At 36.5% G+C, this 25,101-nt stretch overlaps 1 protein-coding gene across 7 annotated transcripts in view; it reads left to right on the forward strand.

Annotated features, from left to right (window-relative positions):
- The window catches only part of DGKB (diacylglycerol kinase beta), a 379,491-nt gene that overhangs the window by 301,443 nt on the left and 52,947 nt on the right, over positions 1-25,101 (forward strand). The gene's annotated exons all lie outside the window — the stretch shown is intronic.

The following is a 25,101-nucleotide window of genomic DNA, read 5'->3' on the forward strand; positions in this document are numbered from 1 at the left end:
TTCAGACTGAATAAAGATCAGGACTTTAACTATCTGATGTTATTGTGATCCTTTTGGTTATCCTATTTTTTATATTTCATCAGCAGTAATTTTTAAGTCACTAGTTATATCTGAGTTAATTAATATGTGTTGTAGTTTTAATCCAGCTAACTTACCTGGTTGACAAAAGTTTAAGAATAAAGTAGTTTTCTATGGCTTGGAGGTTGCAATAGGCACTAGGACTCAAAATTTCTCTATGTTTTAGCAATTTGACATATGTTCTCAGTATCTCAAAGTAACTTACCAATACACTCTGCCAGCTGAAGTCTTATCAACTGCTAAGCTTCTGCGTACACTATAATGTCTATATTATGTTCAAGAGATGGAGGCAGGCTACTGGGTAATGGACTCACCAAAATTTTTCCTTTTGTGTTGCTTCTGAACATAGGGAGACAGGACATTTCACCCTCTTGATAGTAGTGAAACAAGATGTTATAACCTCTTTAATTATTTAAGTTATGTATGTATTTGATACTTAGGTAACAGTGATTTCAAACTACTGACTATTTTTGGTATATTAGAAGGGCATTGTTACACTCCATTTCCGTTTTCCTGGACAGGAAAAAGTAAAATAATAATAAAAATATTAAAGACTGAACAGAAGATCCTACATTATCTGTCGAAGTGTTCATAATGCAAACAGTAAGCACCTTACTTTAGAAAAACTTGTCTCATGACTTAGTTTCTAATCAGTTTATATACACTGTGGATGAAAGTAGCTTCAACCAAAAGGCAACTTCAAAGCAGAGATTGACTTCTCAATATCATAAGCTAGAGCACCTCTATCTCGTCACTGAGTACATGGATAGTATCATTGGTTGCATCTACAGTAGCATTTTAGTGCTTAACAGGAGTACGCTTCTTGGATTTCCCAGTTGTCTGTGTTTATTGCATTCCAGTTTGCAACACTGAGCAGTCTTGGGCATGCAAACTGGATTCCTTTTAAATGGGGGGGGTGGGCACATGCTCTGACTGCAAATGGGTGTTCAGTCCATGGAACCAGGTTAAAACAACTCAAAGTAAAACTCCAAAATAAATAAGGTGTGGACATTTGAGAACCAACTGATTTGCTCTGTGGATCCACTCCTATTTTATGCTGCAAAGAATAGTCACTTAATTCTGCTAGCTAAGATAGGTTCTCAGATTAGAGTATGCTTCTTCATCTCAGTATTCAAGATTATTGCTGAATAATGGAATTCAATCAATTTTATGTCTAGGCTTCTCAAATAGTTTTGATAAATCTAAATCTACCCACTGTGGAAATAAGTGACTGCCTGTCACTTCTAAAGCACTATGATTCCTTCACTAGCTTTGTACAAGCAAATCCGAGAGCACGATATTGTCTAGCTGATTGTTTTCTTAGGGACATTTGGATTGTACTTTTTAGTTTGAAGAAAACATTTTACAAAATGTTAATGCCTTGTGCAGAAATAGGTATTGCTGTATTGAGAACCATGGTAAATACATGCCTGCTTGTTAACTTCTGCTTGTTATTCTGCATAAATATCCTTTCAGTTCGTTTTATGTCCAAATAAAGCATCTAATCACTTGACAACTAAACATTGCACTTTCTAGGAGACAGTAATCAAACATCCTCATGTTTTCATGTCGATATATATATCAGGTTTTGGCGTTGGGTTTTGTGGTGGTTTGTTTTTTTGTTTTTAAATCTACTCTTATATGGGACTTCTGAGTGGCATGCACATTTAGTTTTAGTCTTTTTCAATTGTGGTTTTTTAAACTGTATATCAATCTGTATTCTCGTCGTCTCTCTGCTTTTACGGTTTTATAATTGACCCTAAATACATGAATTGAAGTTTAGTATTCAAAGTCTGAGCCCTTAAATGGGATACTTGCATGGACTAATGAAAGCTGTCTCCTCACTCTGGGTAGTTTGTTGCCCCCGAGCGTGTTGTGTTGCTTCTCTCGGAACAGCCCCCGGAGGACTTTGAGAACTTTCAAAGCAGAAGAAACCTCTGTGAGGTCCTGCTGCTGTTCTCCCCCTGCTCTTGTGTGTATCACCTAACGCAAGCCATATACGTGCAACACAATCATCACTGCAGGAAAAAGCGTCAAAGTTCTGCCAAATCTTTTTTCTTTCTTATATATCTGTACAATTCAGGGAAGGTATATTCCTCTGAGCCTACTCCCCTCTTTTTTCCCCTATTTACTGTTGTCAGCTGTTGATGCAAAAAGGCTTGTATTTTCTCTGCCCTTCCCATTTTCCACCTCTGCATACTCGATAGCCAGACCACAATTTGGACTTTAAGTAATCAAATGGGCACCTGCTTGGAAAACAATCTGATTATATGCACATAGTCTGAAAAACAATATATTGAAATGTAGCAATTTAAAATGTGCACTATTTAAGTACATTCTCTGCTTACCTCATTAGGAGCTGTGCATGTACACTAAAGAGCAAAATTTGGCACTGATAGCATATAGGTATGTGTGTGTCTGTGTGTACCTCATATTTCTATCTAACTAGTAACTGGCTTTGATATTTTCATATAAAACATGTATGAAAATATATTTGTCTGATTAACTTACAACTCATTGGAAAGAAAACCGTATTTAGCTGTAATGTACCTAATATTATCCTATTCTTTGTTAATGGAAAAAAATACTACACTTTTCATTTCAGCTCCTGTGCAGAAGTACAGAGGGTCTTTCAACAAGTGTTATTAGGGTAAAAATCAGATTGGTTTTTTTCTAATTTAATTTCATTTTAATTTCTGATTTTTCATTATCATTTCTATTGTACAAAATCAATGCATTAGGAAAAAATATAACTACAAATATATGTCACAATTCGTGAAAGTCAATGATTTAATTAGTATTTTGACTTTATGAATCTGACACTTGCAATGTTTCCATTTGTTGTTTTGTTTTAAAATCTTCTAGTATGTACATATCTATGATATATCTATCCACAATCAATTTTTTTCTAAGTACAGATTTTAGATGTAACTGTGAACTATCCTTGAACATTATTTGGACAGGATTTTTGTTTGGATACTGATAAATGCCAAAAATCAGTGCTTTAAAAAGATGAACATACTGCATAGAAACTAAAGTATGAGTTGAGAAACATAAATGTAAATAACTGAGCTACTTGTTGTTTGGAAATTACATCCAAAACATAAGTTGAATCATGACAACATATCTTACGTGAAATATATACCACTTATGTTAAGTGTTAAACAGCAAAATTTTCTTCCTCACAGAGATACTAAGTAAATTTTTCAAACCTTTTGTGACAAAAAGGAAATAATTCTTTAGAAAATCTCTCTAGTAAACTTTTTGCTGAGCGGAGTAGGAATCCTTTGGGGTGGATGTTGTTATGGTTTGATTTGCTTTCATTGCTGAAGTTCAGTTAGAGCCTTGTCCTGAAATGGAATCTCTTTAAAAGTCTCTTAAGACTTTATTGCAAACATATACATAGCTTGTTTTTGCACAAATAGTTCCAGTCACCTCAGTGGACTCATTCCTGAAGACAGTATCTATGAACTGTTAATGGGTGAAACCTTTAGACTGTAAATATTTCAGTGCAATAATTTCTTCTTATTTATTTTTTACATCACCAGGCACACTGATACTTAACCGAGTATTTATCAAGTTGATCTGCGCAGCTTGTTAAGAGAGCTGCAGTGCACTATTACTCAGCAACATACCAGACTACTAGACTAATTCAAGACAATGTGCATTCATGTCACAGCACCTAGGCATAAACCAAGCTTACCAATATGATTCAATAACTCCATGTGGAAATCTCTGATAATAACTGCATTATGACTTTCTGAATGGAAATGCAGAAGTTTTGGGAATAGAATAATGTGTATACAGACAGTTCACTACAGTTAAAAGTAGGGGACATGCAGAGATGGTGAAGGCCTTAAAACACTTCAAAATATCTATACATAGTAAGAGAGGAGAAAAAAGCTTTCTTATTAGGTGTCAAATTCCACTCTACAGGGGAGGGGGAGAATCTCATCCCAAGCTTCCCTATAGCCAGGGGATTCTTGACAAGAGTTCTCTAAACAACTTATAAACTTTGTGGGCTAGCAGACTAATTTAATTTATGGAGGTCTTTCATAAACTACACACTGGCCAGGTGACTTCTCCTTGCTGTTTATAATTCTCTAAATTTAAATTTTGACACATTATGAATTTTGAGATGTCTAAATATGAATTAATTTCATAAGTTGAAAAAGTTAGAAACTGTGTTCTATATACATAGTGCATATACTATATACGCTGAATATACACAGTGTATATTCAGTATTGGTACACTTTAGATTATTTATGACATGATACAAGGCATGTTTAATGAACTCTCTATAATAAATTTTTATTAAATCCTATGGGTAATGTAATGGCTAGATAAGGTAATCGCCCTTATTTCATGTCTTGTTTAGACAGTTTTGGGCAACATAGCCATTAACATATTACCACAGAGAAAAATAACTAATTATAGCTATTTCATAGCTGGTCTATGTTAAGACATTCAATTTATAGAAGCAATGTTGTTTAGACAGAGTATCTAAGTAAAATAATTTAATTGCTGCCTCGACAATCCTAACTAGGTATTTTTGTGCACATACATATATAGTTTGATGACAGCAAATAGTAGTGATATAATCAAGTTCTACCAATTTTAGTAATCAGTGTTGTAGGTTATTTGTCTTACTTCAGAGAAAGAAAGAAAGAAAAAGGTAAATTAAGTTGATCACAATATCTGTTTAAGAACTTGAGGTAATAATACATTTGGTATTCAGAATTCAAGGAAGCAGAAATATGTCTAACTAATGAAAACCAGTGACTAAATCAGTTAAACGTTAAAGGAAATAATAATTACACACTGTTCTGAGCTAGGCTCACACTCACTAGACTAGATAACAGGGATGTGTAAACACCTTCTTGCATTTGAGATAGCTTTCAAACCATTTATGGTCCTTTTTCAGGAAGTCTCTACACAAACTGAGGTATATGTCTCTATCCAAAACAAAGATACAAGCAGGGCATATATGTTGGAAATACCTTGCTGGGTAATATTCATAAAGGTTTTTATTTCTGTGAAAAATAACAGAAAAAGAACAGTGAACCTGAGAAAAGAGGAAGCACCGAACACAGAAATAGAAAATCTGTTCATGCATTTCTTAGAAAAAGTGAAGAGAAAGACAGCTTTCTCAGCCAAATTCTGATGATAAAACTGTTAGATAAGCAAAGAGACTGCCTTCTGTTTAAGTCTTCCTACATTTAAGGAGAAAGATCTTTTGTCTGTAATGGTAAGGAAGAAACATGAAGAATGAAAATCTAACACTGGTGTTCTTTTCCTAATGAAAACAACCCGAGAAGACCTGCAACTTGTCTAACACACAGATCAGAAAAAAGAAGAAACCAAGTTTCCTTAATAAGTAGTAAAATAAGTTAAATTTAAAAGGGTTATGGCAGATAGTGTGTCTCAGTTCCCAAAAAAGGTAAAAAGGAAGGAGGATCCATATGCGTCCTTGTCTGCCTATTTAAATGGGACTAAACACTGATGATATATGTATAGGGTCAAAGCATTAAGTGTATAAAGTTCAGGAGAAGAGTCCAGTATTATTTCAATGTAAACTACTATAAAACCCATGTGGAACTTATGTCTAGGGTGTAAATTTAGGAAACATACACATGATGAGTTATAGCATTACATGAATCTAAACTGCTTTGAATGTTTGGCTCACAAATCCACTTCATTTAGTTATATACCTGAATTTCTTTACTTGGAAAATAACACAAAATTATCCTTGTATGAAATTTTCATTTCTTTCCTAAACTTTGTTTAATTGCTCTGAAAATAGCAGCATTTTTCATGGGTTTTGGCACTTTATTTTCTGTCCTTGATTGAAACTAGGAAGGCAGAGAAATCCCCTAAATAAATAGCAAAGTTAACCCTTCTAATCCGGATACTTCTTCAAAGTTTAAACATTAGAAAAAAAAAAAATCCTAAATTTATTCAGGCAATTTTTTTTTTTCCTGTCTATGCATGCACCATATTCTAAACATCTTAAAGCATGAATTGAAGCTTTAACCTAAACTTCACATATTTCTGTGTAGAATTTCTTGTTACAGTTATGCGAGTCTGTGTTGTTTACAGTAAACCAAATTCTTGTGAGGACTGTCAAAGTTAGGTTAACTTTAGTGTCTAAAATCAACCCTTATAGCCGGTAGATAGAGTCACCTCAAGAAAAGTGTTTGTCCCATGCTCAAATAAGGGTCTAAGCTAGGCAGAATAAAATGCTCACTGGAGGTGACTCTGCCTCCATTTATTGTAAGTGGATCCTAAGTAATAGGCCGGGTTAGACACCTCACTTCCAGCTGACTAGGTGGTGAGATGAATTTCTGTATGTGCTGCATGAGGCAACAGCTCATTAAATACCTGAAGAGTCCTTAGAGCAGGAATGGGAACCAGGTACCACTCTGCCAGAGAAGCCCCGTTGAGCTGAACCGTGCTCTCTTTCTCTGAACGCCGTAGTCACTAATCTACTGAGCAGAAAGAGACCATAGCAGAATATCTCTTTCCCCTGTGTGCAGACCCTGCTTGGAGTATATATAGCTTCCAGGTGTTGGGGACTCGAGCAGGGGAACACCTCTTTGGGGGATTATAGCATAGGCAGTGTTGGGAAACAGAGTAGCGTTCAGTGGTGCTATATACTGCCCCCTCTTGAGTTTGGACTGCGTTATTTTGTCACCTTTTAAAAATCTTCATGGTATGCTGAATATCCCGTTTCCCTTGTGTGCACTTGTGTTGCAGCACTCAGCCATTGTGCATTGCCTCTTCTACCTGCTGAACAGCAGTAATTGGCCACCGCGCTGGGCATTTTGCTCCACAAAATGTCTCACCGAGAGCAGCTGCATGGTGTAGCTCATCAGTGTGCGAGGTGTTGACCTCTGGCTTTGGTGAGGTTGCAAATTCAACAAGGGCAAGGAACCCTTGCCAATTTGCCCCTGTGGAAGCACCTGTTCCTGCAAATCCAGGACCTGCCTAAGGCAGGATGCAACTGAGAAGTTCCTTCTACTGATATAGTAGTTCCCAGTTTTTCGTCATTCCTCTAGAAGCTGTGGAGCAGTAAGATTCGTACTGTGATGTATTACCACTAATCAGCAGTATCTTATCTTTGTGGAGGCAGTGATTTTGGAGGGGGGGGGGGGGGGGGGAAGAAATGAATGTCACAGTTTTTCCACATTAAGAAATTCCAACTTCTTTTCTTTTACTTTAAGCAATGGGTTGTGAGTTTAGACACAGTGTAGAGGTGAGAAAGGTGCTGAGGTACTCAACATGACAAAGTGATGGCACTGGTAATTTTCTTAACTCAGAACCTAGATTTTGGATGACTTTATGAGGGATGGGTTGGTATTCAAATGCCTTTGTCCCATATTAGCTACTGAAGATTGTGTGGCTTTAGCACCTTATTTCCACTGCATGTGCACGTTCAGTGGAATGACGGGTAAATGGTACTTTGTTCTAGCCGTTTAGTTAAATTGTACATTGCAGCCATTATTTTGTAAGGTCTGAAAGGCAAACATTCATTTTACCAAGCTGTTAAAGATAGCACAGTTTTCCTAGTAAGAGATTGTGGGCTGGACAGTCATGATCTGATTATGCTATTAAAAAAGCCTTTTCCCCTCTCCCCGCCCCCCCCCCCCGGCAGCAAATCTTTAGGGTGCACTCTTTTCCTCTAGATACCTTTATTACTCAAGAGATGCTCTGTTCAGCAGGAGCCTTATTCATACAATCCCCATCAGCCTGGGGAATGGAGTCCATAATTCATAACACAGTTTGAATCTTTTAGAAATATAAATACAATTCCTTGTTGCTGATTTTATTGTTATTAGGAAGTAGTAGGACCTTGAAAAATGGCTTGATAGTCTGATTTGGTTTTATATTTATAAAGCATGTATATATGTTTCTGTGCAATATAGATCATAGTAGAAAAACAATTTCCTTTTATTTACAAGGCAGTTGAGATTGTCATTGTATTATACCTTTTGGTGCACAGAATGTTCATTTTCTTTCAAACGTTATTCATTGAAAGAGGATAATTATGGTGTATTTCACAGGCTGCCAGAAGGAAAATGTATCTTTGAAAAGTTTCATTTCCCTTAAGTTGCTCATTTTCTATAGGAAGACAGAGCTATTAAGTAACATACCCATGACAAAGATTGATTAAAATGGCATAAAGGACTATCTTATCTCTAAGTACAGGGATTTACACATATAACTCCTATGACATTAAATGCAGTAGGTGAAATTAACTCTAGGTATTGTATAAAAAAAGCCCCCGTAAATTAGTTTGTACAGAGAATAAGGTGAGGGTGCGAGGAATGGTATGTTAAGTAGCAAGCGAGAAGTATTGTTTTAGGGTACACCTACAACGTAGCATGCAAATAATCAAGCCAAGTTCTGTGCCAGCAGCGTTAATGCAATATTCTGCTGGGACTCGCTTTGGCTGCTAAATAGTGGAAACATCACCTTGCTGATGTGGCTAAGCTTCTCGTATTCAGCCAGCTCCTTAGAGAAGTTCAGGCTCCTCTACAGCGTTCAAGGTAAATTTAGCCTGGGTCTGTCTGGCCTGGAGCAAGGGATATGCCCTTATGTACACCTTGTGCAGGTCCTACGGCATACCTCAACACAGGTGTCTGCAGAAAGCTCATATGACCTGTTCCACAGTACTCCCAGTGCTTAACTCTGCTTTGCTGGGAGCCCTTCATTAGTCTTGCACCTTATTAACCCAGGTAAATGAGTACTTGCCTGTATGACAGCCATTAGGGAAGACATAGTAAATGATAGGGGATGTGAATGGAATATCCAAAGATTTTGATTTTTTTTTTTCCCTGCTCACCGCAGAATTAGTAACAAATACCATTTTTCATTGTAGCAAAACTGACCTGCTTACCCAGGCTCTTCCAAGCTCTTCCCCCCCCGCCCCCCTCCGTTTCTAGTACTGAACACAACAGCTTTGCTGGTATTTATCTGTGTAAAGACTTGACTTTCACTTGAAAATACACCTTGCAGGATGTAAAGCTCTATAATAATTAGCTTGTTTGTACATGACAGGAGAATCTAAAGTTTGCCTTTCCTGAACTCTTTCCTTGAGTCTTTCTTCCATGTTGGTCTTTGCTCTGACCGTGTTTCAGCAGCTCATCCAGCACAGCGGCAACAGCACGGCGTGGTCAGTCTAGAACTCAGAGTTTGCTAATATAGCAGATGAGTAGTTGTTATTTAAAATTTACTGTGCCATGCATCAAATGTGGATATTTGTACAAGAGCATTAGCACAGCACATAATTTCAGTGAAATTATCCCAAAAAGGACTTATCAGATTTACATAAATGAATAATAAAGTACCATAGCTTAGGGCAGTATTTCACATTTTCTATATATGGAAATGTGGATAAGAAAAAATTAACAGGTTTCAGATGAAAAAACAAATGTGAGAGAGAGTGTGTGTGTATATATTTAAAAACAGATATGTTTAATTGACATTTTGGGGCTTATAATCACATAAATATGTGCCTTTTCCTCTACTTCAGCAAGAATTCTGTAACAAACAAGTGAATAAATAAAAAAAAATTCTTGTTGGATATATCTTCTACACTGTACATTGATTTATGTACACATACTTAAATAATTTTTTTTTTTTTTTACAGAAGCATACATTCTCATATTTTTGTAGGGCTTAATTTTTATTTCCTACTGCTATATGGCATGAGTAACAATTATTGCAGAAGTGTTAAATCCATCTGGGAACAGAAAGTAGCCCCATCTTACTTCTAAAATAACCATATCCTATTATGATACTTTGATACAGAGTTTTTCTTTAATTAACAAAGTGAAAACATCTGTTACTGTCTCAACATAGTTTTTGAGTTTCATACCAGTTTTATAATTCACGTTTCTCTGCTTCTGAAGTTTTTCAGATATAAATTATTTGTAAATGTTACTTTTCTTCCAAAAGCTTACAAAAAGTCAGCAATTAACTAACTACAACAGGTGTTTCCTTTCTTGGGGAAAGGAATGCATATGATTATTGTAATTTAGATTCCTATGTGAGTTAAGCAATTGGCCTGTTATTAGAAGACATCGCAAGCACATGGAAAATGATAAAAATGAAGTAGAAAGGCTGGATGAATTTAAGACTGAGACAGTTTTAACCCTTTCAGGCTCTTCACATGTGAATGTTGTGGGTGTTGCCACTGCCCCCCCGCCCCCCAAATCCTAAATGTGACTTGATATGTGCATATATGGTTTAGATTTACAATACTATTTTCTGATGCTAACCATATGTTTTTATATTGTGGCCTTTGTACAAAAAGCTGCAATAACCATTCTGCAATATTCAATTTGTTTAATGGCAGACGAGTATTCCCTAGGAATGTCTGATAGCATATTACTCAGATTGTTTGCTCATTTAACCCTGCCCCAGGTGCCTGAATCTTTAGATTAAATATACAGAAATAAAAATAAAATAGCCTAGCAGATCATTTTTGGCTGCTGTAACACATAATCGTATCCTCTGATCCATTCTCGTTTTCTATTACTTGTTAATAGAAAATTTCAAGTTCCTTGAGTGTTTGCCAAAGGTGTTGGATTGACAGCAATTTAATTTTGAGTAACACCAGGAGAGACAGCTTCAGTTAATGTACACATTAGTATTACTAATAAAAAAGTAAGTAAAATATTCTAAAAATATTGGTGATATGAAAAACCCAGTAAGACCACAGGTTGGGTGTATATATACACTTGCATTACTCACTAGAGGTAGAAGTGGAATTTACAGGAGAAAATTAGTGTCTGTGTATGAGACAGAGAGATGCGGAAAAAGAAGCAAATATTAAAGCAAAAATGTCAGGTTCAGTCTGTTGTATTAAAAAAGCTGAATTTGTTCTGTTGTGTTTTTTTTTCCCCCCTCACTCTGCAAAGACTCGTGTTAACCAAAACATTCAAATACGTGTAGCTATAAATATATATTGGAATCATGCAAGTATTTTACTAGTGCCTAATTACTCTGCAAGGAGAGAGGGGTATTTTTCATACTTCCTGTTATAATCAAGTTAATTTTTTTTTTTTTCCTCTTTCTCCATTTGTTTTCTTCATATAAGCACCCGTGATCTGCTAGCAAATATGCTATTAGCAGAATACTGCATAGCAAAAGCATGTGTCCAACCACACCAACAAAAAGCACTGTTTGGTAGTAGCATTGTTTCAATCACATATTTACAGAGACCAAGTGTAAGTCTGGTGATTTTTGTGCACTTACGCTGATGATAAGTCAAACTAACGGAGAGGAGGTTCAGTCAGACCACGTCATCTCTGTGACCAGCTGTATTTTTACCTGCTGCCTTTAAATCGTAGCCTCCCTCCTGACACAGTTAAGCATTGCCAGTAAACCACCAGGTTGTTTATAGGAGCACGTTGTAAAGTAGGTTGTATTGGAAAGCATGAGCTGCCCAACAAATTAATGGCATTGTGAGGTGCTGCCTGCTGGGGTGAAAATAAATTGTAAGAAAATATAGGGAGACAGGTAATGGGCACTAGCTATGCCGCACAACCCTTTTCAAACTGCTGCTGACTGTGTGCCAATAGATATGGCAATAACTGTCAACAAGATTTACAATACTTTCGCATTTATACAGTGAGAGTGGAAAGGTTGAAAGAGTTCTATAATTTTATTTAAAGTTTAGCGCCAACTATTTCTGGACCTTCTATTTCCAGGCAACAGGGTTACAAACACACTGCTTATCTTTCATACGTGTCAGTGGGAGGGAGGGTTTTTTATTATCATCAGAAGTCCTTGAAATTGGACATAAGAAAAATAGCAGTAAAGCAGAGGGATATACTTAATTGTAAAATCCAAGTAGGTACAGGTTTTGCTATTTATTGTATATCTTGTTATTTCTGATAGCACTAAATCGTGCTACCTATGTATAGCCCCAGTGGGTGGTTCCTGCAGGCAATACATTTTCTGGCTGTGCTTCTTTCCCTGATATTGAGAAGGCACGGCTTAGAGCTACTGTGTTGGCTTTTTTGTCCCCTTGGCAATGCGTTCCATACTGCAGAAATCTGCAAGAGGCTAACTGAACAATTTTAAAGGTCCATTGTGCAAGGCTCAGGAGTTGTCCCATCATCCTCCTTACCAGTATTCAGACACGTCTTTACACTTACAATAACTTTTAATAGTTGTTAGCATTGCAGAGATGGTAAAATTATAGGTTTGAGCTGAATTTTTTTTTTATGGTTTGCACATCCTCAATGGAACTCGTATATACCTTCTATGTGCATTATTTTATAATGAAGACTCTGGTTACTAGTTAAATAACTTCATCTTATCAGAAGGGCTTGCTTATGTTTTTCAGTGGCTTGAGCTGCCAACCTGTAAGAAAGCTTCTTTAAAATACGGACTAGAGCAGCCATGGATTTGTAATAAATCACAGCCGATGTCGGTGTACCTTTTTTTTTGGGGGGGGGGGGGGGTCTAATATACTAATATACTGTTGAATACAGGAAAATAAGTTATATGCTTAAAAAAAATAGCCCTTTTAGAACCCAATAAATAATCTGAGGCTGACCAGACCATTCCTTATTTTACTTTATATGAACCGTATGAACAAATTGGCAGTTAGTGATTATTATTTATTTGTTCTGTGGTAACAACCAAAGGTCTCGGACACTAGACGCTTTATAAACACAGATCAAATGGACATTTCCTGCTTGAAAAATCACAGAACCAAAGGATAATTTAGGTTGGAAGGGACCTCTAAAGGTCATCTAGACGAACCCTCTCTGCTCAAAGCAGGTCTAATTAGATCAGGTTGCTCAGGGGCTTGTCTAGAACTTACACTCTAAAGAGTCTAAGAATTTATGATCTAAAGTTCATTTTGCTAAAATCTAAGGGTTTGGTTCTTGAATGCAAGGTTAAGAAGTCCAATTTCATACTGCGTGTATGTGACCCTAATTCAGGCAGTCAGTATGTCATTTGTTTTATTTTCATCTTTCTTATTCACTCGATCATAGACTTAGCTGACCCAACAGTCTTATCCCAGAGGCTCCTACTGCTCTCTTAGAAATAAGAGTTCTCTGCTGGGGACTTGCCTTCTGGAAAGGGCCTCAGAATACCTACCCATGTGCAAAATCAGCACTGTCATGTGAAACCGAGGAGGAACTGTCACCCTGACTGGCAAATAGGGCACTGGAATTGATCCTCTCATTACTTTTTCTGATCAATATTCCCTGCCTTTTCATTTTGTCTCAAGTTTATAAACGACCCTTTTTGGCTGCTTCAGGTGGAGTCCCACTATGTTCATCAGTTCTCTTACAGACCTGGTTAACCCATTGATGGTCAATGTGGAGGCACATGTTGAATTGTAAGTTTGCATTTAAATCCAATTAGAGCCAATTGAACTTAGGTGTGTTCCTAAACCCATAGTATCTTCTAGAAAGCCTCCCTTCCATTTATCTGGACTCTAGATAGAGTTGAGAATGTAATTTTCCTTCTAAAGTCTTTCCGTTTCTCCTTATTGAACTCCTACTTCATGTTTCTTTTGATTTCAGTTTTATTTTCTTCTGAGAAAGAGATTGAAAATTTAGGACCTCTGCATACCAAAAGGCTTACAGACCTGTAAAAATAATAGTAATAAGCTTCCTGGAGTGCAAATGGCCTCGTATTTAGATGACCATCTACAGATAGTCAAAAGTTTCTCATAGGTGGCTATTTTCTCTAGGCTGTGTGGAAAAAAATCTATTCACGACACAAGTATTTAAATTTATTCAGTTAAAAATATTCTTTGCCAGTTTGGGGATGTTTAGAACCATTACCTAAGAACTGATAAAATGGATGATTAAGTCTTTAGAGCATGAAAAAGTTATGTTAGTAAGAAACAATCAGCAATTTTTGTTATAACATCGGAAATCATATTAAGATGTAGACACTTTGAGAATTACTGAGTAAGATGTAATCAGAAGACATTTAAAACATCAGAAAATAATTGCTGTATAATTAATTTGGGGGTGATGGTGTTGATTAATCTAGCTCTGTCTGAAGCAATTTATGAAACTATCGTTTTCTACAGGTGAAAATCTGTATGGTTAGTCTCATACTGACAATGCTTTTCAGCTATAAAATTGCAACTCAATTATCAAAATATATAGAGCTAGTTATTTAGATATCAATTCATGAGGATACATATTATTTTTATTTTTAAATATTGTCATCCTACAGGCCCTTTTCCATAGTGAGGCACAAAGACTTAGTTCAAATATCACCGTGATGTAGTCACTCTGTTTGTTTATGTATGTGTCCAGGTTTGTAAAACTGATGAGTACCTACTCTCTATCTGGGTGTAAATACTAACAAAGTAAGACAGCATACTACTATATTACTTTGCAGTAACTTGTATTTTAAAATGTAACTTGTATTTTAAAGTAAGAGTCAACCTAATATTAACATAAAAAGTAAAGGAAAAATTTCTAGGTTACAGAAGCCCACTGGAGAGGGAGCAAATCATGATATGTACCTGCAATGTATATAGAAAAAAAAAATTTGTTCATTTGGGGTTTTCAAGTGTATGAATTTTCTGCTTACACTGTATCAAAAGAATTATTTGAATATAAAGAATGAAGAGGTCACTTTGATCAGACCTCTATGAAATAATTTCTCCTTCTTGAAAGAAAGAACACTGAACATCAAATCCATTGCTTGCTGTGATAATCATTTAAAAAGATATGTATTTATAGTGTTTGAAATTAAGATCATCTGCTGATTACTGTGTCGGATGGTGACCCCTACTAAAGCATTTCATTGTGTTGCTGCAGGATTGTCTCAGTTATGATTCTTTTATATATGAAAAAGTCAGTTTAGTAAAAACAAATGAACAGAAAAGACTGCGGTAGAGCATATGAAAATCCCAAATATTTTATTCCAACTAGAAAGAACTGCAGTTATATTTTTTGCACTTTATTCCCCTCGTACTTTAAATTATCCTTATGGAGAAAAGAGAATGCAGATGAATGACTGTGACAAGGCTTTCTCACCTGGGCATCTCTCTTTGGCCCTACTAAATCTCCTTGGGAAAGGAGTCAAAAACAGCTTCTAACCCTCTGCTCTGAGCTGCCGAGGCCAGTTGCTGAGGTCTGTGTGATACACAGAACGTTGCTGGTCTTTCTTTCTCCAGACATGTTCTTACGACCTCAGACATATTCTAAGTATGAAAATTTGACATCACGTACATAATTGCATTGGCCCAGTGATAATTTTTAAATTGCTTCCTACTCACGGAGTGCACCTTTATGAAATACTGTCTGCTCTGCTAAATTGTTTTAACATGTTGTGTCTTGTATTCTATGTTGAATTATGAAGTAGTTATATGTTAGAGAATTCATGGCAATTTGTTGGCAGTACCAGAAAAGACACAGATCAAAAGGGCTTTGTCCATGTTTATTTAGGTAAGGTTTCATTTTTGTGTAGCAGAGGTTTTGTGGGTGGGATGGCGATTGCTTGTTTGAATGATTAGAGGCTACGGGTCTTAATCAAGTTCACTTTCACATTAATTGAACTCAGCCAGAGTCAAAGGATATCACTGGTGTAAAACTGGTACTATATTTATGAATTCTTTATCTTTGTCTTTCTGTATATCACATTTCTGAATATTACTCTTATTTTTGTTATTTAAAAAAAAAAAGATATATTTTATTAAACTAACGGGGACAAAAAGTATGTTTAATGGTATATTATCTGTTTAAAACATCTTCCAAAACTCTGTTAAGACTGCCTATACCAAATTGGTAGTATGTCTGTTTAGTACATTGATGTTCAAAAGTTATTTCTTTACAGGCTAACTAGAAGATTTTATAAAATCTATTTTGAATAACTTTAAAACTGTGTTGAATAGTATGTCTTGTCAAAATCTGGAAAAAATCCCCAAATTGTCTGATGTTTCTTAAGGGTAATATCAAGGCTTTGGGTAGCTTTGAGAGATAGGTAGTTAAAGAAAATTTCACTTGGCAGTTGGCTCATGGAAAAAGATTTGTTCTGCTGGGAAAATAAAAGGACTGTGTTAAAACAAAAGCTAATAGGAGAGAAGATGGCCTTTTAGCTTTAAAAGTGGAGGAACTACTTGCAACAACTTGAAAGAGAGAGTGACATTGTGACCAGTGAATTCAAAAAATCACTAGATTCCTTTCATTGTACATGCATTAAATATCTTTTGGTCTAGGCCACATGTTTGATTTTTTTTTTTCTTTTTATTTTTAAGGGATTTGGGAGTCTTCTTAACATATGTTCCATCATTATAAGAATCTGACAGATCTATGAAGTTTATGACAAGTCTTGCCAATGTGAGCTGCTAGATAATTGACAAAATGTTGCTAGATAATTGAAAAAGAAAAATCCATTTAACTAACATATATTACTTGTACAGCATGGTAGATGACACTGTTACATATCTAGCAACAAAAAAAAGTGGCAGAGCATGTGAAGTAGCATAGCTAGGTTATCTTGGCAGGAATAGGAAGTCAGATGAGTGTGTGTTTCTGCGCCTCATTAGAAAATGCTTCACGCTGTGTGTTATGACCCCAAAAAGGCATTACATACAGCTTGGACATTGCTGTTGTGATGGCTTTGCATGATGATAGTGGTGCTGCAAGATTTATGCTGTAAAGTATGTGTGTTTACAGTTGCTGTGTTTTGAATGTAATCTCGAAGGCTGCCCTAGCCTGAAAAGTTAATTAAACCAGTAGACAAAGTAAATCTCTTAATTCAGTGTTATGAAGCATATTTGTGCTTGTTGTGCATCAGCTGACAACATCCCAACAAGTATTTCATAAACACCTGTGCAATCACAGGGTACTTACTAATGAGTATAGTAGCCTATCCTTAGTTGTGTAACAACTTTTGTATGTAAACGTTGGTTCCCAGTAGTCTTTATTAATGCAGTCTTCTTAGTAATGTAGATTTTGTGCATTAAACCAACTGCATCTTGAGATCACCCAACTTCTTATGTCAGTGGCTACTTTTCCTCCTCTTTGACTTCCCTGACCTCCCACAGCAGCTGTTCGTCCAGTGATTATCATCCAGTGGAGCATGCTGCTGTAAAACAAGCTTGCATATTAAAAATAGACCTGTTAATTTAGTGTATACTTTCATTTTAAAAGAATAAATTTACAATTTGGAGAGGAGGTTAAGGAAAAAAAAAGTTATTTTAAAGCAGTTGTTTATTTTCTTATAGTATTTATGTATCCCTATTTCACCCACCCATAACAAAATACTTTCTAATTGGCATGAGTTCAGCCTGCTCAGAATTGGTACATGAATACAGAACTGCATAGCTAATAGTTTCATTTAGAGGACCACACACAGTTGCTGCACATGTGAGGGAAGCAAGCTGACAGATGTCCACATCCCCTGGCTCTAAGAATAATAATAACCCTCCAACCTAACAGACTGCGAGCAGGAAAGGCTCTCGGAGCACTGTCACCTTTTCCCCCCCACTGAGAACCAAGTACATTCCTGCAACTTTTTACATGATTTTTCCCCAGTCCAGGGATAGAAGTTGCATATCTGAGTGGCATGTAATAAACCCCCCTTAGAGGAGGAGATTAATTTGTGTCCCTTTATAATACAAAAATATTGTCACTTTTCTCTACAATAATAAAACCTTGAAAGTCATCTCAGTCTCCTGGAAGCAAGAATGAAAACTGAGTATTCTTTCACACTACAAGGAAGACTGATGTAATGGTTTAGTTGTCATCTGGAATTAGTAGGTGAAGTACCTGCTGTCCCTCCTCTCCCCTTCACAGAAGACCAGAAGACCTAAATTATTTTGCCCACAAGTAGTCTGCACCAAGATCTCCAGGTCTTCTGAAAAGCTCAGATTTCGGTAAGGAAGGGCCGCTTTTTAGCTCTTCTGGTTGCAGAAAAATACCTGAGTGAAACTGAAAGACTCAAAAGCTAGAAGGAAATATATAAAGAATTGTATTTCTTTGAAGAAAAAAAATACCTCATGGCTATGGGATATTACTCATATGTTCTAACTGCCTGAAACTAGTGGCACTATCAATTTTTGCTGTCCATTATAAGCAAGAATAGCAAAAGCAGAATTTAAGTATTTGTGTGGATTTTTGGGAGAGAGGCAATACATTATTTACTACTAAAATTTCCAAGACTCAAAAGTTAGAAATACTGTTGTAAATTGAAAGTTAAGAACATCTGAAAACTGTGTGGTCTCACCTGAGGAGTTCCTTCAATTCTTCCCTGACATACTGAGTAGATTTTGAAATCTGCGTCACTGCATGAGATACTCAGGAAGAAATGTTTGTATAGGAAGAGCCATGGTCTTTTAATTACAGACTGTGTTTATACTAATATCACAGCCATCAGCAACTACATCCATGCAGTGTCAGCAGTAATTAGCACTGAATATATAGGCCTCTACTCAGGAAGAATTGCTGAATGTATGATTTAAGAGCACTGGAAGTGCTCCTACACTATCCCACACAACAGCATTTTTAGTATAAACGACAAGTGTCTAAAAAGGAGTTGCTGTTTAAGTACAGATCCCAGCTTAGATCTGCGCTAACTTCCCCAAGCAGACAGGACCAGAGTTAGTGGAAGACTGAAGGTGAGAGACGTATGAGCAGTATAATGCAGCACAAGCAGGGGCACATCTCATTTGACGTGAAAATTTCAGTTCCAGTCCCATTGACTTTCATGCAGTATGGCCATGGTTATGCTTGTTAAGGAGATAGCCCAGTGTTAAGGCACTGATATAAGAGCACTTCAATAGACTTATTTCTGCCTTGCAGTGCAGCCTCGGTTACTGTAATGGAGGCTTAAATCCTCTACATCGCAGTATATTGCAAGTTTAGTATCACAAGTTACTTGGACTAACTTAGTTACACAGATTTATACAAGCCTATTCTTCAAAAGTGTACTTTTTCCCCTTCGGTACTAAACATATCTGCAACATTTGTTTACTAGGTCATTGGTATTCAAATCTGAGTTTTTTTCTTAAACCACAATCCTGTGTCTTCTTAATAGCATGCAGAATGTAGTCCCAAAACGACAGGGAGGGTAAATTCATTTTTATTTTATTTTTAAATAATGAAGCCTTTATACGTTCTGAAATGAAAGTCTGCCTTCAGCTGGAGGTTTCTCTCCTTCCCTCAGTCATGGGATTTTGGGTGCAGAAAGCTCACTGAAAGGTGGGTGAAAATTGTAAATAATTAAAAAAAAAAAAACCCACCACCATACATTCTAAAATCTCTTGCTCCTTGCTGAATTTGTTTTGGCATGCAGAGACACTAATGCACCTGTGGAGAGAATGTTCTCTGTAATGGATGACATCTGGTTTGAAGACAAAAGTGGAATGTCAGTAGACGTAGTTAAGGGAATGACAGTGGTAAGAGCCAATCTTGCTGGCAACTGCAAAGAGGTCTCTGAACAACTGTTTGAAAACATGCGCAGCTCCCTCAGAAAACTCTGCATATATATCTAAAATATCTGCAACCTGCTTACGGACAATGCTTTAAAAAAAATAAAAACCAGAAAAAAACCCATAACCTTTTTTGTTAGAAAGAAAGATCTGCCTTAAATTTCTAAGATGTTTTAGAAGCAGTCTTGCAATAGGCTTTCATTTCCAATAGTATATAGAACAACAGTACATCCGTTCATACAGGCAAAATTCTGCTGCCTGTATTATTTCTTATTTAGACAAAAGTAAGGATAAACTTGTTTGAGATTTCTAATAAGTTTTAAAATTATTTTTTTCCGTTCTTTCTTTTTTAAGTTTAGCCACAGCAAGGCCAAAGAGTTGTGCAGCTTTATGTAGCCTCCTTAATTTCTGTTGGATTACTGACTGCATGTATGATTAAACACATGCATAGTCCACTTAAAATTAGTTTGTTAATGAGGTTTGAAAGACTTGGTCAAAACTCATTTAATAGTTTGACCCAAAATTAAGATACAATGTCAGGTTAATGCTTAACTCTTATGAAAATTCTTTAATTCATTGGCTAGGAACTTCTCAGAAATCATCCCCTCTTTGTACAGAAGTAGATACTGATGTTTGAAGACAGAACATCCTCTGTATATAAGTACTTAAATGTGTATAAATCAAAATATAATACAAATGAGTGAGAAAATAAAAAGGAAATAGAATTATCTGTGTCCTGGTTTCAGATGACACTCTGCTTCTAAAGATCCTACATAAAAATAACAGCTCCTATTTCACGCTGGTGGTACTCCTTATTACTGTACGCCTTATTATTAGAAATAAATCCAAAACACATTTATTTCCATTCATTTTTATAGTGAATGCCATGTAGTTCTTTTAGAAAGCAAGTAGTAAATACCTAGACTATTTTGTTATATGCGATTGACCGTGCTTTCCTACCACACTGTAAGAATACCTGCCTTCAAGAGCTAGCAAAGATCTCTTCCTAATTACACTTCATTTTCTGGGTAAGACCTAGGTAGATAAAGACCCCCAAAAAAGTAACAGTGGAAACTGAAGACAAGTAGACTTTTTTAGTTGTACAGTCTGGGTCTTGCAAACCTTGGCGTAGAAATCAGCTCTGATGTGCATCACACCTACCTTTTGACGGTAGCTGTCTGCCTAACCAGGGCATGGTTCCTCTTGTGCTCCTGATGTAGATGTTTGAAGTAGATCAGATGAATCAGATTATAGTCATGTCTGTTATTCAGAGTCAGATATAGTCATGAATAACTAGGATAAATTATTGACAGGAATATTGCCTTCAGAAATATTTGCAAAGACATAGTCAATGAAATAAAAGATGTCCCTATAACCCACCCACCAATGCAGCTGTGACAGGACAGTCTAAAAGGGGCATAAGATAAGCCTGAAAGGCTTTTCTGTAGTAATCCTTCTTCCTACTGTCTAACAGTTTCCTTAATGTGTCAATATTTCGTTTACATTTGTGTGACTGTTCTCTGAAGGGAATGCTAATAAAGCCTCCAGATGCTAAAATCGTTATGAGTTATTTCTGTGTGGGGGAGTCAATATGATGCAAACCAGGTGAGAGAGACTGTCGAATCAGGCCACGACAGACATGTAGTTTTCCAGCAGCTGTCCCAGAAGTGTCTGCCCTCCCAGCTGTTTGTACCCACCCCTACACTGAAGCCAGGCCACAAGGAGCAGGTGTGGGCCAAAGCAACTGTAGCTGAGGTAGCCAGACCGAGGTGGAACATCTGCTCACGCCTTCACTGTACAGTGGATCAATGTGCTGCAGAGCTCCTCAGTAATGACTGTAAGTTTTTGATGGCTGTGTTGTTAAAGAAAGATACCTGTTTCTCCTGCAGAAAGATCAAGAGATTCTCTTCTGTTTCCAAAAGCAACAAATTCTCTGTGATCCTTTGGAAAACTTTTTTTTTTTAATAGAAATTGGCAAGTATGTCCAAGGTATATCCAGTCAAAGTCACTGTGATTATTGTTCCTACAGGTATGGCTATATAGATGTAGCAATACTAATATGATTTAGGAAAAGAAATGTGCTTTAGGACTGGTTGTGGTAATGAGGACAGCATTATGCCCCTGTGAAGCTGAAAGTGGGCATGAGTTTCATCCTCTCTTCTCTACAGCAGTGTCAATATATAATTTGTGCAAACTAGCATATGAAATATTTAAAAATAGAAGAACCAATATACCTGTGAAGCATTCATCATTCAAAAATGAGTTCGGAGTAGAAATAACGTTAAGTAAGTGACTATTTATTTTTCCAGTGGAGATATGTTTGTGAATATCTTTACTACCAGGCAAATAAAATATTTGTAAGTTTATTTGTCTGCATCTGGAAAGTTCTACTCGCTCATTCAAGCAGGCCAAGAGCCCTCAAGAGTTTGGACTAGGAGAGACAAAGAGGTTGCATCTGAGTGATGGCAAATTGAATCATTCAACAGCATTTCTTATTTTGTCCTCTTATTAAGTGAGAAAGTATAAAACATATAATAAGCAGCTACATAAGGCAGATTGCACCTGAAATGATTTATGCTATCCATAACCTTTTTAGTAACGGGCAGATTTCCAACACAGTAATTTACAGGTGTTCTTCAAGAAACCTAATCAATATATTATCTCTTGTTTTGAATAAGCCTCTATACAAGCAAACAATGAATAGACTGTTTTGTTTAGTTTACCTAATTTTCTCTGAGTTCCAGGAAACGTAGATCCCAGATATATAAATATGCGTCTTGAGTTTTAAGGAAAAAAAAATTATTTTAAGGATCAGAAACTTCCAGTTCTTTAACAACCAATATGTGATATTAATGGTCAAATTTCAGAGTATTAATGAGGCTTCTAATATCAGTCAGGAAATTAGATATTAATAATGGACCTGAATCTAACCCAGTGAAATACTCCAGAGCTTTGGAAGCATTCATATTCTGACCTCAGTAGGAGAGAAACAGCGTATCTCACCATGCAAACAGTCCAGCTAAGTCACTTCTGTACAGGACAGCCTGCACATGGCAGCCTAATCTTTCAAGTATCCCACAAAGTAAACTGTTTCCACATCCGAGTCCTGCTGACAAGGCAAGGCAGCTAACTTTCCAGATGTTTTCAGACCAGTGTGTCTCGCTGACTAAGAGGAAGGACAAGTGGGAAGGACTGTTTCTGTGCAAAACAGATTCTTGAGAACAACCTAAACTGAGCAGGTAACAAACAGTACCGTATGTACTGTTGGGTTTGTATATGTTGTTAGTCATGGAAGATATTTATAGACTAAAAAAAATTATGTTGTCCTGAAGGCCTTGTGAATGAGTTCTGTATCAAACTGTTTGAACTGGGAGCTTCTCCATTATTTTCCATCAAGGGCCACAGCCCAGTCTCATTTTCATGATAGCATCTCATTTTTATTAGTTTACAAAGACTCCAGTGCATAAAAACCCCAAGAGAGTGATAGCAGGCTTGAATTCAGTAGTAGTTATAAAATATATTGGAAATAAAGATTTCCTCTAATTGAATATATTGCCTTCGGCACCAAAACATAGTCTTAAGAAAACTGCTTTCCTCCAGGCTGTATTTTACTTTCACCGGTCTCTAAGTTAGTCATATAAAGTAGCTTTCTTTCAGTGTTTACAGTAAAAGCAGTGTTAAAGTTTGTCTTTTTTTGTTGTTTAAATGATAATTCTCAGGTACTATATAAAAGCTGTATTCCTTCCCCAGAATGAGAGTAGGCCTTTTGGGGAAAATGTGTTTGTTTGAATAGTGCATGGGAGGATGGAGGGTGAAGGACTCGATCCAGATCTGAATGTAATACGTAGTGCTCTCCTGGGGCTTGCTACTGAAGGTAAATATAGCGTGACTGTAAGCATTAGCAAAATTCAGGTTGCATTTTGATAGAGTAAGTTGTGTTTCTTATTATCAGGTGAAAAACCATCCTGTCACAAAGCACTCACTGACCACCCTTTCCATTCAAATTAATTCATAAGACATCATTGATACATTTATGTCTCCATGCTGTATTACATACTGTACCTCCATACCACTCTGATTTTAACTGGATCAAGTCCTGCAGTAACCAGAATGATTTTCCATATATCCATATGATCCGAGTAATTCACAGAATTGTGATCCGGAGTCCTTGTGTGATCTCTCTCACATACATAACTTTCAGTGATCTAGAGGTGGTGAGCATTCCCTGTTTCTGTTGGGGAGCTGCTCAGGAATCTGTCTTCCTTTTCCTCTCCAAACTATGTTTTCCACCTGATTTAATATGATGGGATATCTGATAGGGATTGGGGCGGGGGGAGCCTTGCAGAATGCGTGGGAGGAAAATATCAGGAAATTTAGAAGACAAGCCCCCCAAATAAGACTTGATTCTATTATCCTAGGGAGGCACAGCTCCTCATTTAGATATTTCATTTAGGTGCCGAACTGTGGGAAGCCTGTTCATATCTGCCCACAACTCCTAAGTGACTGTTGATTTCAACTGGTGCATCACCATGGAGTGATATATAATGCTACCAAATGTATAAAAGCATGTGAGCTGTGGACAAAATATGCAGACAGTCTTTCCTTAATGGTTCTTACTTTGTCAACTTTCTTTTGACAAAACTCACTTATTAAATTAGTTTTTAAATTCAACAGTCTTCTACTGAAAAAGAGGATTCCTCTGTCCTATGCCTGACCCCGCAACAGCAAACTCTTCTCCCAGCTACTGGGATTCTTCCATACCTCTTAGTATTACTCTGCTATATCAAAAAATAGATATTAAACAGTAAATCTGCTATGGAGCAAGGAAAAAGATGTATGACAATACTTAATGAAAGCTAATCGCTGTATATTTTATAGGTGTAATGTAAGCCTTAATCATAACCCTGTTAGGTGCTAACATTTAGTCAATCTAAAAAATGAAGTGTTGCAATAATACCAGGCTGTTATATTGGCTGTGCTCACACTAGGAAGTTACTAAAACGAACTGAGAGGAACTACAAGCCCACTTTTACATGAGCTGCAAGCTCATTGCTTATTGTGGTGACCCCAACCCCTAACACAAGGACTGACGGTACAGTGTCCTTCATTTCAGGAATGGGAAAACTCTAAAATTGCTTTGAAATTTGTAACGGCTGGAAACATCAGCCTAGTCCAGCTTCCATGTTTCTCAGTTTGTCCTTTGACTGATCATTAGATTAGTTTAACTTTAAACCTACAAACATAAAACAGTAGCTAAAAAGTAACATGTTGCACTTTTTCCTTAGTAAAATTATGATTAAAGACTGTTCACCTGGGAAAATCCAAATCCTCATCATAAACATAATGGTGCTTCAAAGGAGAACTAATGATATAGCTTATGAATTTTAATTTCTGTTTCAAAGTCAGCAAGTGTGCTTTCTATAAATGTAAACCATCTGTTGGCACCTTCTAAAAGACTAGAATTCAGTTCATCCAAGTATGAATTACTTATTTAGGATTTTTTTCCTAAGTAAACTCTAGGTTTTCTTTTTTTCTCTCTTCCATAATAAATCATGTTTCTGCGTGATACGAAGTTTCAAAATCAGCACATTCG

The sequence above is a fragment of the Aptenodytes patagonicus genome, chromosome 2 (assembly GCF_965638725.1).
Source record: "Aptenodytes patagonicus chromosome 2, bAptPat1.pri.cur, whole genome shotgun sequence".
NCBI classification, from domain to species: Eukaryota; Metazoa; Chordata; class Aves; order Sphenisciformes; family Spheniscidae; genus Aptenodytes; species Aptenodytes patagonicus.